Source organism: Saccoglossus kowalevskii, chromosome 10, assembly GCF_978046115.1.
Source record: "Saccoglossus kowalevskii chromosome 10, keSacKowa6.1, whole genome shotgun sequence".
Lineage (NCBI taxonomy): Eukaryota > Metazoa > Hemichordata > Enteropneusta > Harrimaniidae > Saccoglossus > Saccoglossus kowalevskii.
In genome coordinates, this window is record NC_140650.1 from 30,950,431 (window position 1) to 30,967,373 (window position 16,943).

Consider the following 16,943-nt stretch of genomic DNA (forward strand, 5'->3'; position numbering starts at 1 on the left):
TAGTGTTTTCTGGAAATATAGTACATCCGGAGGAATAGTATCACATGACCTGTACTGCAGCTAGACGTGTAGTGTTTTTTGGAAGTATAGTACAACTGGAGGCATAGTACCACATGCGTTGTACTGAAGCTAGAGATGTAGTGTTGTTGGGTGTCCTGTCGTACCGTTGGAGCATGGGGAAGATAGCGATTTAACCTACGTTACACATCAGCTAGTGAATGTATGAGTCGATATGCGTGTGGTATTCCCATGTAGGCGTTACCAATTATATATATTTGGAAATATCAGAAATGACTTTGAGGTATAAAATAGATTTAAACGAGCAATCCGATGACGTAAAGTTTAAAGTTACCCTCAGTCTAAAGTTCATGTTGATATTCCACCATTCTAAAGGACCATATGCCGTATACTATATGTAGCAGCAATCTAATTCACTTGGATAAATAAACACGCTACAATGCCGCCAGGAGTGACTGTTCATAGTTTGTAATGATGGGCGGTCTAATAATAGTAATATCAACATAAACCTGCAAAATTAATCAAACTTTGTTTCGTTTTGAATGATGTTAAGAATTTATCTGCCTCAAGCAATATTAATATCTAAAAGTTTTATTTACAGACAAAAACACCAGGTTAAACGTGGCGTATTAATAAATGGAATGACATTTATAATGCTAGCCGTTATGCATGTATAAGAACGAGTTTCATAGCGGGCGTACTGAATATATCCCATATCTCGGAGTAAAATGATATTTCTTGCTTTGCAATTTTAACAAGTGGATGAATGTTCAGTGATGCGTGCGTTAATTCGTCTAGTAGGTGGGATAAGGTAACACCTGACGTAGTCGTGTGAATGGCTTGTTACAAATGAAGCATAACACACGGGTCAGTGCTTGTCTTGGTCGTATGTCAATTAGCATACGCTGCAACATAACTTTGTATTAATATCAATGTTACTCGACGTCGTTTTATAGATTACATTCCGGCAAACCATCAAACACGTGGTTTTAGGTTTTGGGGGAACGGCACTTCACGGCGGATGCAGACGAAAGCGACTATTTCTCTTGTTAATGTTATCGTAAAATTACAATGGCATCTCGAGTACTTTCTTCATAAAGAAGTTTTCGCGAGATGATTGACCACCAGTCATCATGAAAGATATGTAATTGGGTTATTTTCGGGGTAATCTGAGTATTCAATGAACAGTATACAACTTTGAACACATTAATTGTGTCTAGGCACATTATTCGCATCCAATGCATTAATAATAAATACCTCTGAACCAGTTGCGAAACTAGAGCTTCTGTGCCAGATGGTTTTTCTGCATTATTTCGACATTCCGAAAATCAGTTACATAGCTATTGACGAGTTTCCCGAATCATTAAAATCAACACAGTTCATTAGCCGGACATTGGGTACATTTAATAAGTTCATCAGTATTTTAACAAACATAGACCGTGTCCTTGGGTGTAGCTATTTCAGTTACAACCTTGAATGAACAAACGTGACTACAGTTGCATGTACATATCTTCAGTTCATTTGTGAATGTTAACAAGAAGAATGTCGGGATCAGAAATATTACAGACCACAACTAGTTATGTTGCGTATGTTAACACAATCAGTTATTCCCAGTGTTATACAACAAAGCCGTTCAACTACGAGTAACATTTTAATCCTCAACGTACGTCTTGAAGCAATTTAATTTACTGTAATGGATTCTGAGGAAACCGCACTAAAACACATCACAAGTATATTCACTCGTATAATTTCATACGTACGATAAGGCCGAATTCACCTAATCGCAGATGTCAAGAAAACTAAATAGTTGGGAGATGATCCTCAAATAACCAGTACAATGCAATGAAGTTACATTTAATTTACTTACGTGTCATAGATGTCCGTGCATGCAAGCACTTGGCCGAAAATAATTTAAACCATTCTCAAGTAAAGTAACATGGACGAAAATTGCAAAACATATCCCCGTTGCTCTGTTTCACTTTCATGGTTATTGGACTCGTATTACTTCGGCTTTAAGTAATTTGGACATTGTTTCACTGCGTGATATTAATGCATAATGGCTCGTTTCAGTCTTTATCACAGATACATGATCGCAACTATTTTTAATATATCTAGAAGCCTTCAACGTTGTCCGTATGAATTTCTAATGTATGATGGTTCTCATATTTAGAAAAATGTTTAGCTCATTAAACATAAATTTGTTTAAATATATATAAAGCATGTGTGTAAATATATATATAGTTTACGTCGACACGGAATACATCAAAAGAACGCATAACAGTTAATGTGGAGAATTCCCATGGCGCTAAGCAGTCCTAATTTCTGCAAGTAGTCCGTGAGTCTGGAAGCAATTTCCCCCGTCTCCGATACCATGTATTCTATGTAGCGTGATGATTTCGACGCTTATATTTCGGCGTTGCCAGTGTTGTATACACCTTGTACTTCGCAAGGAATATAATATTTCCACGGTTACTAAAACTGTATAGTCTCTGTTATGTTATATGCACACAACAGTGCTATTTGTACGTGAAAACTAGTGTGGCGCGGCATATCGTTTATATCACTTTGTCCTCCCTGCATAGACTATATGACACACCCGGTCGATCTTAAGCAGTGCGTGGCAGGGTTGCGACGAGACATGAATACGTGATGTAGTTAATTAAACTGTCTATATCGGCCAAATGTGAGATGTTCTCTAACAAAACTGACATTTTCGCTATTGTGCGGGAAGACATGCCATCTATCGATATCTACTAACAGTGGCACAGACCTTCGATATAGCGCATGCGCGGGCATCTTGTATAAGTATTTCGATCAAAACGCAATCTTCGCTGATCTTTAGAGAGTCTCTATTTGGCTTTTCATATTTACACCAGATGGAATAAAATAATCACGAAAAAACAATGGGAGGTATCTCAGCTGATTGAAAATCAACAAGAGAGTGACCGCACACCAACGTTTTTAAATATAGCAGCAACAAGTTCAATTCCAAACCATGCCATCTTACCACCCACATCAACCAATACAAACTTGCAGTGAACCCAGTATATGTCGTTTTTTCAGTTATCAGACTGTATCACAGAAATCCTTGACTGACCGATCAATAACCACACCAATTCCACGAGGTCATGACGTGAAGGGGGTGTTCAGAACCTCATTGAACCCGATTTGATGGTCGCATATGAACCGATCCCATCCATCAACTTGAATAATGACCGACATTAAATCAGAATGAAAGAATGGCCAAATTCCGTTAACATAAATAAATAAATATTACATTCTAGGTTACTTTAATTAAGAATAACACTGCTTAGTTAGTGATTGTTTGGAATTACATTACAATAATTTCCTGTGCAGCATTAAGCTAAAACACCAACAATGGTTGGTCAAGGCGTGTAAGTTACACTAACAAAAATGACCGTGGAAAGTATCAGTTTATGCATAATTAATAGTAAACATTGTATTGAAGTATGCAGCACAGTTAATGATACAGTCATCCCGGAGAGTTAATATATTATGGACTGCGTGTGCAACATTAAGAACGAGTATTGATATAATAAACTACGGAAAGCATCGGCACCTGCATGCGCGTTCCATCTGCTCCTTTACATCACCAAGTGATCAGACTTGCTGGTCACTCCATGTGTATTCTATCATAAAATGGACACAGTTTATTTTACGTGTGTTCAATCATTACACATCGAATGAACTCACGTGGTGTAAGAGGCAACTTCATTTTCAGAGCAAACAGCAATACGTTTTAACGAGATTGCATACTTGCTGAATGTTTAGGCTTTGCGTGTATACTTGTGAGATTAAATCCAAACACGAACACTATAGACATCGCATTAATTGTGAACGAGTGAGAAAACCATGCTAGGTCATTTTTGATGATTCTGAACATTTTATGATACGCATCTCGTTATTACCCTGAATGCTGTGATCCTTGAAACTCAAGTTTTTATTTTATTGAGCACACGATTACATCGCAGTATAATAATGTGCACAAGTATATTTGGTAGTAGACCGCATTTTAATGACGGCGGAAAATTGTCAGTGAACAGCATTTTGCAAGTCAGTGCACTATTACTTACCAAGGCAGATAAGGAATAATTGTAAACGGTGAGCATTATTTCCACGTGATAAATTGGGGTGAGTCAGCTGCTATTTAATACACACATATTAAAACGTCATCGAGTTATTAAAACTTTGTATAGAAATACATATACCGCTGTATTTAATAAACAATTTAAAAAAAAACACGTTAATCTGCTTCGATAAAAAATTTCGCTTGTCTGATTTAGTAAGCAACTTTCTGCTTAGTTTTGACCATTATTGATTTTCTTACCGAATTTTGCTCTCCGCTTATCCAACGTCAAAATGTTGACCCTCAACTTATCGTCTAGGTACATTGTTATATTAAAGCAACGACGCTACTGTGAATACTGCGGTTCTTTCTTTCCTACCTTGCGGTAACAACTGGTTCATTGTGTTGACATTTGACAGTTTCTGACGCCTTTGGCGAAATAAGACAACCACGTAGCAATTCAAAAACAGTGTAAATATTATGAAAAACAAACGCAAACAAGTCGAAGTTTCCTTTGAGAAGGTTTCTGTTCTTCCTTACCTTTTACAGGGTATGTGTCAGCACTGTACACAATGAGCGACTGGACGCCACCGGTGATTTATCTACCATCAACGACACCCACACTCACGCAGCGGATCTCGCCACAAATTTTTGTAATCACGGTATCAGTGATGCCGGCAAATAAAGTTCGCGATGTCAGTATATATCACCCGTCGTAAGACTGTCCTACGAATAATAATTGAATACCCTTCTATCGAGATGCTTCGCAACGCATCAATATTCCATGTACGTCCCGGTTAACCAAACCAGTAATCGCTACGATAGACAGCGAGTGATACAATAAGTTCTACGCTCGGAATGTGTCTTATGTCGCGTGTCAAAGTAATGTTAGATTCCGAATCTGACACGATCTAGATTGTGATATAAAGTTCCACCGACATAATAATATCTTCGTGGCACACGGTAATTGGTAGTATGAGCCCTTACGACGTGGAGAGGAGTTACCCGCTCTTAGCACGTTACGGAGTGTCCAGGCAGCAGCGACGTTACACTGCAGATAATTAGTGGGAGCGCGCACATTGTCGATGCGATGAGTTGAAAACACGCATAATCATTGGGATATCGTAACAGTGTAAAGACGATGAGACCTAGATAAGTATGAGGCGACTATACAGTATTCCTGCCGCATCGACAACCGGCGACTGTGATTCCTCGTGTACAAATACAGAGGGATTAGTTCCCACTCGTCTGTACCAAACACAATCAACTGACCAAGCTGAGCATGCGCAGTTTGATCTATGCTTTCGTGTGAAAGTGTTGCACTGCACATGACGGCGCATTCATCGTCCGTTGGTTGTCATTTTTAAAATTGTTTTAATACATCGAAACGAACTTGCCAATTTTAAAAGTGCAATGTGTCTAAATGTAATGGATAAGCTCGACAGTGCAGATAAAGTGTTTCAGGAAAAATCTGTCCAACATAATCCCATGATAGGAGGTTAGTCTGGATTGTATTTACGAATTACTGACAGTGATGAATTGGTGATAGTAATATGTTTGCGATTATAACCATTATCTCCTGATTCATGCCGCGTTAAGTTTGATTAAAATGTATGACGATCATGGCTAACAAGGTCAAAGTTAAGATGGATACAACATGGATGTCATGGGGCATGTAGTGCATACCATGACGTTCAAACAGAGGTCGAAAAAGCACAATTAATCGAAGTTTGCGCGACTACCCGTTATATCTTGTTTTAAATACGTCATCAGCAATTGAACTTGAAATATTTCTCTACGTTACTGGAAAACCTCGATCAATTTTAAATCGCATTCCATTCTTCATGCCAGCCGACGCAGAAGACATTCATTATGCAAATTGTGGGTATGCAAATTCGAACAACCGCGGGTAGTGATGTTCACTGAGTGCCTGTTAGGATAGGAACTCGGATACAGTCACCTTGCCAGGCTATTAGAACGATGTTTTTGATTGGTTTAATTGATCACTGAGTCATCTCAGTGTCACAACAAAATAAGGCATGGAATTCAAAACAGTGCATTTTAATTGCCATCCACGGCCCGCTGACGAGTGACAGGTGAACTTTAGCGCAATGGCGACAGCTACCTGATATTTGCAATTTTCTATTTACGTTATGATGTTGATTTGACCCTTATGTTTACTCGACCTTATATTGCAAATTGAGATCAACATTGGAAAATATAAGCACTACATGTTCTTGTATATCTTCCCACGTGGTTTTCTAAATTAGGTCTGATGTCACACAGTGGCCTTCCATAAACAGTCGACCTAATTTAACAAACTAGAAACCCTAATTAGCCCAGCCAATGCGTAGCATGGCATTATGAGACTACTAACAGTGCATTCTAAAATTGGTATATCAATTCGAAACGATCTCTACAAATAACACAGCAAACTAACGAGAACGCATAGTGCGCGAATAAATAAACACGTGAAAAACAAACAAACATTTAAACAACAATACGATATAATGATAAGCTTTCACAAGTATCTATTGTTACCGATCGAGCTTATTGCACGTTCAGCGTCTATTTGCCTAAACTCGCAAAATTCACCTAGCAATTGTTATAGACGATATAAGCAAGTTCATTTGTTGTCAAAGAGCATGAGTGATTGAGTGATTGTCCAATCTTCGTTGCGAAAGCTTAGACGAATGGCAGTAGTTCAAAATATGTTCAGCTCTCCGCTTGAACATATATGACATTAGTCACGCAAGAAGGATAAGCAAATAAAACAATCAGAACATGATTTATTGATTGAACAAAACTAAATGGAAATGTGCTTTTTGTAAGGAGTTACCGAAGATGTTATTAGCTACGCTGTACTCTTCACACGATAATAAATATATTAATTTGAATTACGTAATTATTTAAAATTCATTGATCTCCCAGGTTGAATACAATGTGATATATACACTATTTTTTTTTCTCAATTACGCGCCTGTGATCACTCAGGCGACTGATCGACTATATATTTGCAATACTATTTGCCGTGTTTTGTTGTTTGACAAAACCCTTGACAAGAGTGATATTGAACAAATGTCAAAGTTATCACAAACCTAAAGCAGTGCGTGCAAGTGGTGTAATGGAACCAAGATGATAAATCATCATGCCACGCCTTCCTATTCCACACACGAACTCCAGTGTTTATACATCTGTCGGCACTATCCGATCCTGTGTACTTAGTTAGATTAAATCGACATTGATAACAAGGCCATCTTGTGTATACAATACAGCAACGGACAACACAGACCTGGATTGAATAATATAGCATGGAGATGTCTTATATTGCATACCAACTTGACTACCACACACACGTATTTGTGGCGATTAGATAACATCTCAAAATGCAGTGAATCGAGACTACTCAACAAGCGACTTACGTCTGGTTTCAAAACATGGACGACACTATAGAACCACTATATAATGTTTTTCAAAAAAAAAATAAAAAAAGATTTCATCAGAGCTTAACCACAGTTATGTAACACTTCATTACCTAATCGTGATACCTTAAAATATTTTGATATATACTAGTTTATTTGGGTTGTAGGAATAATGATTCCCAAAGCAAAACATTTACGAGAGAGTTTTTCAACACGTTTCTACTATTACTTGGTCTCTCGGTTCGCACGATTCCCATTCTACTCAAATGATCAAATATCTCGCAATGTTTTCAGTGATTGTCAGAAGTACCGTAGTGTTTTGTCGCTACATAGAGGAATTAATCGACACTACTTATATTACGTTTTGCGTAGATATTTTGCTCCATTATAAATGAGTATCAATATGAAACACAGTGTTCGTTTTCACCTTTCAATGCCAAATATAAACGTACAATTTATGCATAGTAAAACACGTTAATGAGCACACTGACTTCTACATAGTAGTTAGCTAGTGTCTGATTAATGAAGTATTGACACAGAATAATACAATTTTAATATCCTGAAGCAATTACATTTTCGGAAAATTAGAGACAAGTGCAGAACCTGCTCCGTGTAGTAAAGTACACACATTAAATTGAACATTAATGAACTGTAGGAACCATATTATATTGGGTTGTTTAGAACTGCTTTTTAATGAATAGCCATTTGCATATAAACAAACGACAAAATACAACTTATTATTTAATCCACACACATCGGTTCCGTGTATTGGTTGTTTTAAATAACTTATTACTGCACGACTGCACTCAATGTTGTTTCAATTACTTGTCTCCTAAGTAATATATATTTTTAAATCAAGTCAGCATTCATCAAGTCTATTCTCGTCCCACAGTGTTGACAGTGACGTAGTCATACACATAACGCTTTGGTCTGGTTTTAATTAGGGTTATCTATTACCCGGGAAACGAATATAAGGGTAATTCATGTTATAACTTTCACGCTAAATTCATTTTGATGACATTCATCTATATCGCAGTATCCTCCTCCGTTGTGCAGAATATCCAATCTGGTACGAGACACTCACCATAACCACGAATACTAAAACAGCTTTTTCTCGTAAGTCAGTCTTCCGAATTGTCCAAATTCCCTGGTTTGTAATTCCGCAGGAAATGGCACTAGCCACCCTCGACTGCGATGTACGAATTGACAAGTACATGCTGCCAGCATGCGTACCGGCCGACCTTACACGCCTCCCTTGGTATTAGAGGCATATGCCACAAACATATGATGCAGAATTCTAAAATAGACCGGAAGAAACCACTTACTGCGGACTGTACAGCATCTCTGTAGTCGGCCACACACAATGTGTACAGAGTGAGCGTTTTGCTATCATAGAAAAATGCGTCCGTTCACACACATTGATAAAGGTATTTTATTGCTGATAAATTCAATTGAATTTTACTAGCAATCATCGCTGCTATTCGAAATATTGTTTGTTTTCGGTGTTCAATGATGCAATAAAGTCACCGTTGTCCAATCAGCATTTTAGACGCTATATTTCAGAGGAACCGTCATAGTACTGAAATACGTACAGCAGTGAGAGATGAAGACATTAACCTATTTGTTGTGACGTCGTGTGAATAACGTCAATAGGATCTCGAATGTGTTTACAAAATATGTACGTTCAACTGAATGTCTGCGAACAGACATTACAATATAAAATATTCGGTTTTCTATCAGTGCATGACATATCACTGATTTTATTAATGTTGGATAAGTGGTGAGCATAGTTCAGCAGAGAATGTTTATCGTATTGTAGTGAACGCAGTTTTACAATGATGGATAAGGCACTTATAGGCAAACATAAGAACCAGCTGTTATGCATTATTAGGGACATGTTTTCAAGATCACGATTTTCTGTGAATAATGATTTAACTTGCAAAAACAAATTTATGAAATGAAATGCAACTTCTATTCAGTTTATCCAACATGTGAATTTCATACTCATTATTTCATAGAGGAATAATCACGAGTGTGATTCTGACATATCTGTTTATTTGAACAAATTCTACCTGTTACCATATTATTTTAAATGGCTAACTCTCAGTTTATTTCAAGCTAGATAAATACTCGCTGAATTGTTGTTAACATATTTTTTTCAGATTCAATCTCTTTCTCTTCCTCGGAAATACACACACGCACAACGTAGCCGTTCTTGGTTTCTTGGGGGCAGCTGAACCAGATACCGGGTCAAACTGACTGAGATTGCTAACAACCCAGTAAGGGCAACACATGTTAGCTATAAATCACAGCCCACATACTTCACAATCCAGAAGTATTTCAACACGCTATAAAGAAGTCTGTGGGTACATTGGACTGACTTAATTAAACTAACATTGAACTTGTCTACTATTTGAATTAAGACTACGCATCATGATCATGTTTATCGATGTCGCGTTACAGTACAACGTCGTTGATTTCTAAGTACGCCATGAAGTGTAATTTCGGATTGGTGCGCCACAGGAGTATAGTAACGTCTAGCTCGGGTAATATAAATTTACAGGGAAATAGTTCGATTACTATTGGTTAGTTGGCTTACGTGTCCTCTTACGTTGTATTGCGATAGCTTGTATTCTGCACTTCCTACACATACATATAGATATATGAATTTATTTCACTCATAACACGAAAAACACTGCAGTGTGACCCAATAGGATTCAGATTAGTTTTACCATGGAGTAAAACAGGCATGACGTTTTATGGTATACGTCATAATTGAACATTGCGCAACAAAATAGGATTACGATACTGTCCACGTATTCGGTTCATTACGTGCTTTGATTCGATGTAATCATCAATTAACTTTGATTGTCAGCAGTCAATTCGTCTAAATTATTGCTTTATTTTTAGTAGTTTACACGGGTTGTTTATGTTCTATAGCAGCATACGAGATACTAGTCAATCACACGATAAAACAAACTACATAACACAAAGTAGCATCCAACAATAAAGATCTGAGAACATCGTTAGTACTTTATAAATGAATCAACAGTGGGAATTGCAGCATTGTTACGTCCCTTTCAAGCATATTGTACAATCTTCTGTTGGCAACTAAATTTATCATGTAGACGTCGTTTCGTAAGTTTATCTTAGCGTGATTTAATGAAACCGTTACATTGTACTGCATTATGCATGGGCAACTCTACTAAGATTGTATGTAAACAGCTGCGACATGACATAGATTCAAATTAAGAAACCTGACGAGAGCATTAAAAAGGAGAATTAATTCAATCATATGCAAAAGTATGTATTGTATGACGAAAATGCAATTAGGAAATAAGCAAGACACGTCACGACGTTGTCAATTTCTTCTACGCTAATCACCCATAGATTGTATAACTTGATTTCTAAAAAGCTATAGATAAATGACCTATTCACTGGTTGCACAAAAAAAACAATTATAGAAGATCACAATTGAATGGTGCGTTCACACACGTAAATCTCGCTACATTGATTTGTAAGCATTGGAGCTAAAATAATCATTGTCATCTTTTCTAAATGTTAACGCATATCTGTATAACTGTATACACAAGTAACGGCGACATTTATATGCAAATTAGTAATGTGAATGCCACTCGTCATGTGACCTATTACTCTTGCTGACAATTCACGTTAACACACATGCATTTAGTGTGTGCCTACACCGCACGCTTTTTTTCAAGATCAACATCAGGTAATAGATTTGGAATTGAAGAGAAACCCACGTACTCATGTTAGAAAACTTGGGATACAGGATGAGCAATGTCTCCTTGCCTGCAATATATCAATATTACAAGTTTATATTACACCCTTTCTGTCTACGGGAGATCACTGTCATTGATTCTTCATTAATGAATATCGATGTAAGCCATTATCTTAGTTCAATCGAGTGAAGACCCTAATTATGTAGTTACATAAAGTCAGCCATAGGTAGCCAGCACCTTTCACGTATAGGGGAAAGAAAAATAGCTGGCATATGCAAATATCAGCCGTCTGTCTTGGGTGAAACAATTGTCTTTTGGATATGTATGTTATAGTAGAACTAAGTAAAGTATGTGAATATGAACCTATTTCACATTTAGTCTACCTAAGGCCGGCATAAATTATTTTGTTGTTGTTGTTGAATAAACGAGATTTGGCTCGCTTTCAAACAGTCAAAACGTCATTATTTAGGCTGGCCTAAAGCGTACTCGTTTATTGGAACGAATATTTGTCATCAGAATTGTCATCTTGAGTCACGGGGACGTCAACGTGTTGTTTCTCCTCGTTTGTTTTCTATTTATGTAGCAAATCTCGACGAAGTGCATCATCGGAATGGTGTCTTAGATTGCCCTGGAGTTCTGTCTCCTAAATTGAGTCGTGGATGGTGGGAAATGAACTGTTCAATTTGATTTGGTTTGTTTTCGGTCGTAATAGTTAGTAGGCTAAATAATTTAGGCAAGTCTAAAATTTGGGTAAGGCTAAAGCCGGTCTTATTTTCTGATGGGAAACTACGTATAGTCCTGATAAGATAAAATACAAAAAAAGATAAAAAGGGATTCAAATGAATACACTTCATGATACACGCCTATTGAAAGCGTTTGTCTGTGGTGCAAAAACAATTCTATCATGACAGCACAGGGAGCCCAGGAACTATAATCAACTGTAATACGCAGTCTCTATGAGCGCGGGGGGGGGGGGTATCGGCTGGTATCCAGTGTAAGAAATAGACAAGGGATGAAGGCTCCAGCCAGCTCACATTTTTTAAACTCGAAAAAACAGACGAAAAGAATGGTATATCAACCTGGTATTTTTTTTAGATTTTATTTTTCATTCTTTTCGTCTGTTTTTTCGAGTTTAAAAAATGTGAGCTGGCTGGAGCCTTCATCCCTTGTCTATTTCTTACACTAGATACCAGCCGATACCCCCCCCCCCCCGCGCTCATAGAGACTGCGTATTACAGTTGATTATAGTTCCTGGGCTCCCTGTGATGACAGCATGAAATTACCTTCACGATAGTGGTTTTTAGATGGAGAACCGAGCAAAAGCAGATTGATTCCTCCCTTGGTAATACATGAAAACTGATACTGAACAAAGTTGTTCAACTCGATGAAAATCGTGTCCATTTCTAATCTGTTGCGGTTGAACGTATATATTTGTATATATATATATATATATATATACCACTAATTCAGTTCAATCGCGTTTTTCATGATAGGCCAACTCTTGTGACAAAAATAACTGCCCACATATATGAGTAACATGAAAAAACTAGGTTATTCCACCGTGATCAAAGCGGAGAATGTAACTTTCTCCTTGCTTCAGTCGAGTAGGTGAATGATGTAGCCTCTTATGACGTATATATGTATGCTTGTGTATGGACATTTTTATGTGAAGGTTATCAGTCATTGCCATTCTACATACAAGATGTTACATAACATACGCTCGTTGTGATTGTACACTAGTCACAATGAAGTTGTAGAAGTCCTCTTAATTTCAAGATGTAGCTTAGTTTTTGTACATAAGCGGGAATACCACGTGCCAATCTCGATGACTTGTCTTCTTTTCATGCCCCATTATCATCTTCAAAAAAGATGTAACACCGGCACGCACAACGCGGATGTGCATCAACAACTATTGTGTTATAGTTAAATCCTCGTAAAAGTTCTTGGCATCAAAACTAACACATAATGACCGTTAACATACAGACTGTTATGACAACATTGTTACTTTAAAAAAGAAGCAGGCCCAATAGGTATTCCGCTCGTATTTAATGTGGGTTACCCATTCAATGTTCTCCCGTGTATTTTTGTCTGATCACAGAAAGTTCTTAATTGTGTCCTAAATTCCGAAATGCCACTGTTATCACACATTGCTATAGCGGTCACTATAAGTAGAATTAAATACTGCAATGACATTTGTGCATATTTAATGAGGTCAGAGTTGTTAAACATACCCGAATCAATCATTGCGTAAATAAGGATGTCACTGAAATTTACCGCAGAGTGAGGCATGTTTCAGATTACGATTAACATGTTTTGCAATCTGGTATTAATTATTCACGATGTTTGGTCACTGTTTGCAAATATCATCGTTTCATGATAAGTTGTAAGTCGAATTATTACTATCCTTTTCATCTCTATGGCTTGAGTTTGACAGAGAATGTCAGTATTTTTCAACTCATTCAATACTATATATTATATGCAATTCACCTTTACGTTCCTCCTGTGTCTACATTGCGTGTATGTGTCACTGCATTTTACAGCGTTAGATTTGTGACACCTTGTTGGGAGGGTGTCACCCAATTACTGTCACGAGAGATATTGATATGTCTGTCGTTCTCCAGGATAGCTTATGTCGTGAACTCAAGTGAATGATGTGGGTCAACAAGTTTGTTCAGTGGACGTAGGCGTCCATTAGCAACTTCATTATAGTTTGTTAAGCTAGAAGCCTACTTATATTCCTCTGGAAAATCGGTAAAACTCACTTGGCAATAGTTGCAATTACTGTTTTCTATGGTATTAGTTAACAGTGAACAGCATCATGTTTGTGTTGTATTAAACTATATTGTGAGAAAAATGGGTCAAATTCATCGCAAGCAGTACTATTTATAACGCCAATGCATTTGTATATTATATTATAAGTACAACTTATATGCAATTAATTTTATATTATTCTTGTATGATATTTATGCTGTTGTTTCAATTAAATTGTTAAAATAAACCAGTTTTAAGCAGCTCAGCTCATTTATAGCAGCTGGTAGATTAGTTAACATTTTCACTATGACTTGATGTTCCCCAAATCACGAATTATGAGTTCAGCCGAACAGGCATTACTCGGTGTTGAATCGATGTCATGAATCACATGGAATAGCGTAAATAAAACCCAACCCAGGGTTAACGCTTCAACATATTGCTATGGTATGTTGTATGAGATATATACAGATCACCGCATCGTGTATATTGTGTATGAGTAAATAAATACGAATGATGTCACTCATCGCAACACCCTTCCACCTCGCAAACAATATAAAACACAAATATACTAAGAGTTTCAAATTTTCAACAAAACTTATAAATATATACAAATAAGCTCCGGAGAATGGTATGTCTTACATCCGATGTAGAGTTAAGCTGTATACACCTGAAATCTGGTTTGCATCTCGAGAACGTTTGCATTTAGTATTTATAAACAGCAGTTCAAACCTACGCTAATGAGACGAGATTGCGTTGTTCACAGTCAGTCCGATAAAACCGCCGGGGTCCTATTCGATGGACAAAGCAGGCACGCTAATTGACAACACATGTGAATGAACGATATACGAGATTGAGACCAACGATTCATTATTCAATATGCAAACGTTTGGTTTTGCTATAAGAGTATTATATCGCAGTGGTCTTGCTAAAGTCCCTCAAGCTATACATGTGTCAAACGTCTATCACTGATAGCCTCTCATTTCTCATCAGCCCTGGATTTGATCCTTCGCTGCATTGGAAGAGCTTCTTTAACACGAGTGTAAGCGTGTATATAAGCACTCACAGGATGATGGTCGAATTGAGAATTACTATGGTAAGCGTCTAGCGGAAAGGATGATAAGTAGCGCGAAGCTGTGTTTAATCAACGCCATACAAGGTACGAATGACGAATCGACTAATGAACGCTGATGTACGAATATAATAAGGACACACAGGGATGTTAAGCGTATAAATAAATAAATAAATAAATAAATAAATAAATAAATAAATAAATAAATAAATAAATAAATAAATAAATAAATAAATAAATAAATAAATAAATAAATAAATAAATAAATAAATAAATAAATAAATAAATAAATAAATAAATAAATTAAAAAAATGTTCCTAGGAAGTTACCATTCAAGAAACGATGTTCTACAATTGACCGACTAGTGTATGACAAATATCGCTAATGATATAAAAGGAAATCACGGCATCAAAGGAAAGATATAATTCTGTCATATTATGATTGGCATGCCAATTCAATGATAATCATCTCACAAGTACATGTAGATGTGGGTGTGAGATAGTAAAAGGCAAAGTTCATTTTTTTGTAAATTGATTGATAATAAATACAACGGCACAGCGGGAATCCCAAAACTATGTAATAATGAACATGGCGAGGGGTCACCGTGGAGGTCAGCAGTTGCACATCGTATTGCGACGGACATATGAATTTCAAATTTATTAATGGAAGTAATCTGACATTTGAACTTGGCGATTGATGAAGCCATGTTCTTTACTCTAATGGTCATGTGTGTACGTCCTTGAACACTCCTGCGCAAGTTCAAATGCAGAGCAGTCATGCATATTTCAATTAATTGGAGTAGAAAGCTACGCTTTCCAAATATATCATATGTATGATGCAACTTTATAAAGATTAGTTTTATATATCGTCGATTTTCACAACGCTTTTTGTAGGTGATGCTTAGAGGGAACGTATCCTAGCAACACGGCAATAAATAACACAGTATACATCAAAGGAGTACAGCACGTCAACATTCATCAGAGAAATATGTAATGGTAATGGGTATTGTTATCGTTTTCCACTTTCTGACTAATGCGATCTATGACATGAGTATTTTCGAAAATTATACACGAAGGTGAATGACCTTTAAGGCAATTTGCAGGATTCTTGACAGTAAAAGGCATGATTGCCGGGCTTCTGTGATGTAAGGCCCGTCAAATGTCAGATTGTACGTATCAATTCACTCCCTGGCTTCAGGAGGATACGCATCACTATAAATAAAGGGAAAGTTGATTGCACACTGAACAAAATAATTGAAGGGACAAGAGATACCAGCACATCACGTTATCATTACCTCATTAATAAGAATTGGTGGTAAACTTGTCCCTTAGTAGCGTTTTTTTTTTTTTTAATTTTAATTTTCAATTTTGAAGGAGCGTTATCTTTTTTTAATTTAATAAATTGCATCGTTAAATTTGCGCTAATTTATTGGTCAATTGAGAATTCCTAGTTCGGGAAGTGTAGCATATCAAACGAGAGGGCGCTCAACAAAATGACATTTTATATTTAAATTCATCTGTTTTATGAACAATAATATATGAACACTTTAATACACAATTATTACCATGGCAATATATTTAGGTCGCGTTTAGTATTTAGTATATTTTTGTAGCTTGGTGTGCTTCGAAATATTAACTGCCAATATCAACGAATTTCTATAGCGAGAAGATTGCGAATCTTGCATGAACTAAGGAGTATGACTAGAGACCTTCTGTAGGAATTTGCAATCTATTACCATGAACCGAAGCAACCTTCAGAGGGCGCAATAGCAGTTTTCACCAACTCTTTAATCGAATGTACTTAAAACGCATAGCATGACAAATAAATGTTGCCGCTGAGACAGTACTGGAGCA

At 36.8% G+C, this 16,943-nt stretch overlaps 1 protein-coding gene across 1 annotated transcript in view; it reads right to left on the reverse strand.

Moving 5' to 3' along the window:
- The window catches only part of LOC100367857 (neuronal acetylcholine receptor subunit alpha-7-like), a 125,475-nt gene extending 120,720 nt beyond the window's left edge, over positions 1 to 4,755 (reverse strand). Inside the window, exon 1 of the mRNA XM_085504498.1 lies at positions 4,646 to 4,755. The gene's annotated coding sequence lies outside the window, so the exon portion shown is untranslated. The remainder of the gene's footprint in view (positions 1 to 4,645) is intronic.
- Positions 4,756 to 16,943: the final 12,188 nt, after the last annotated feature.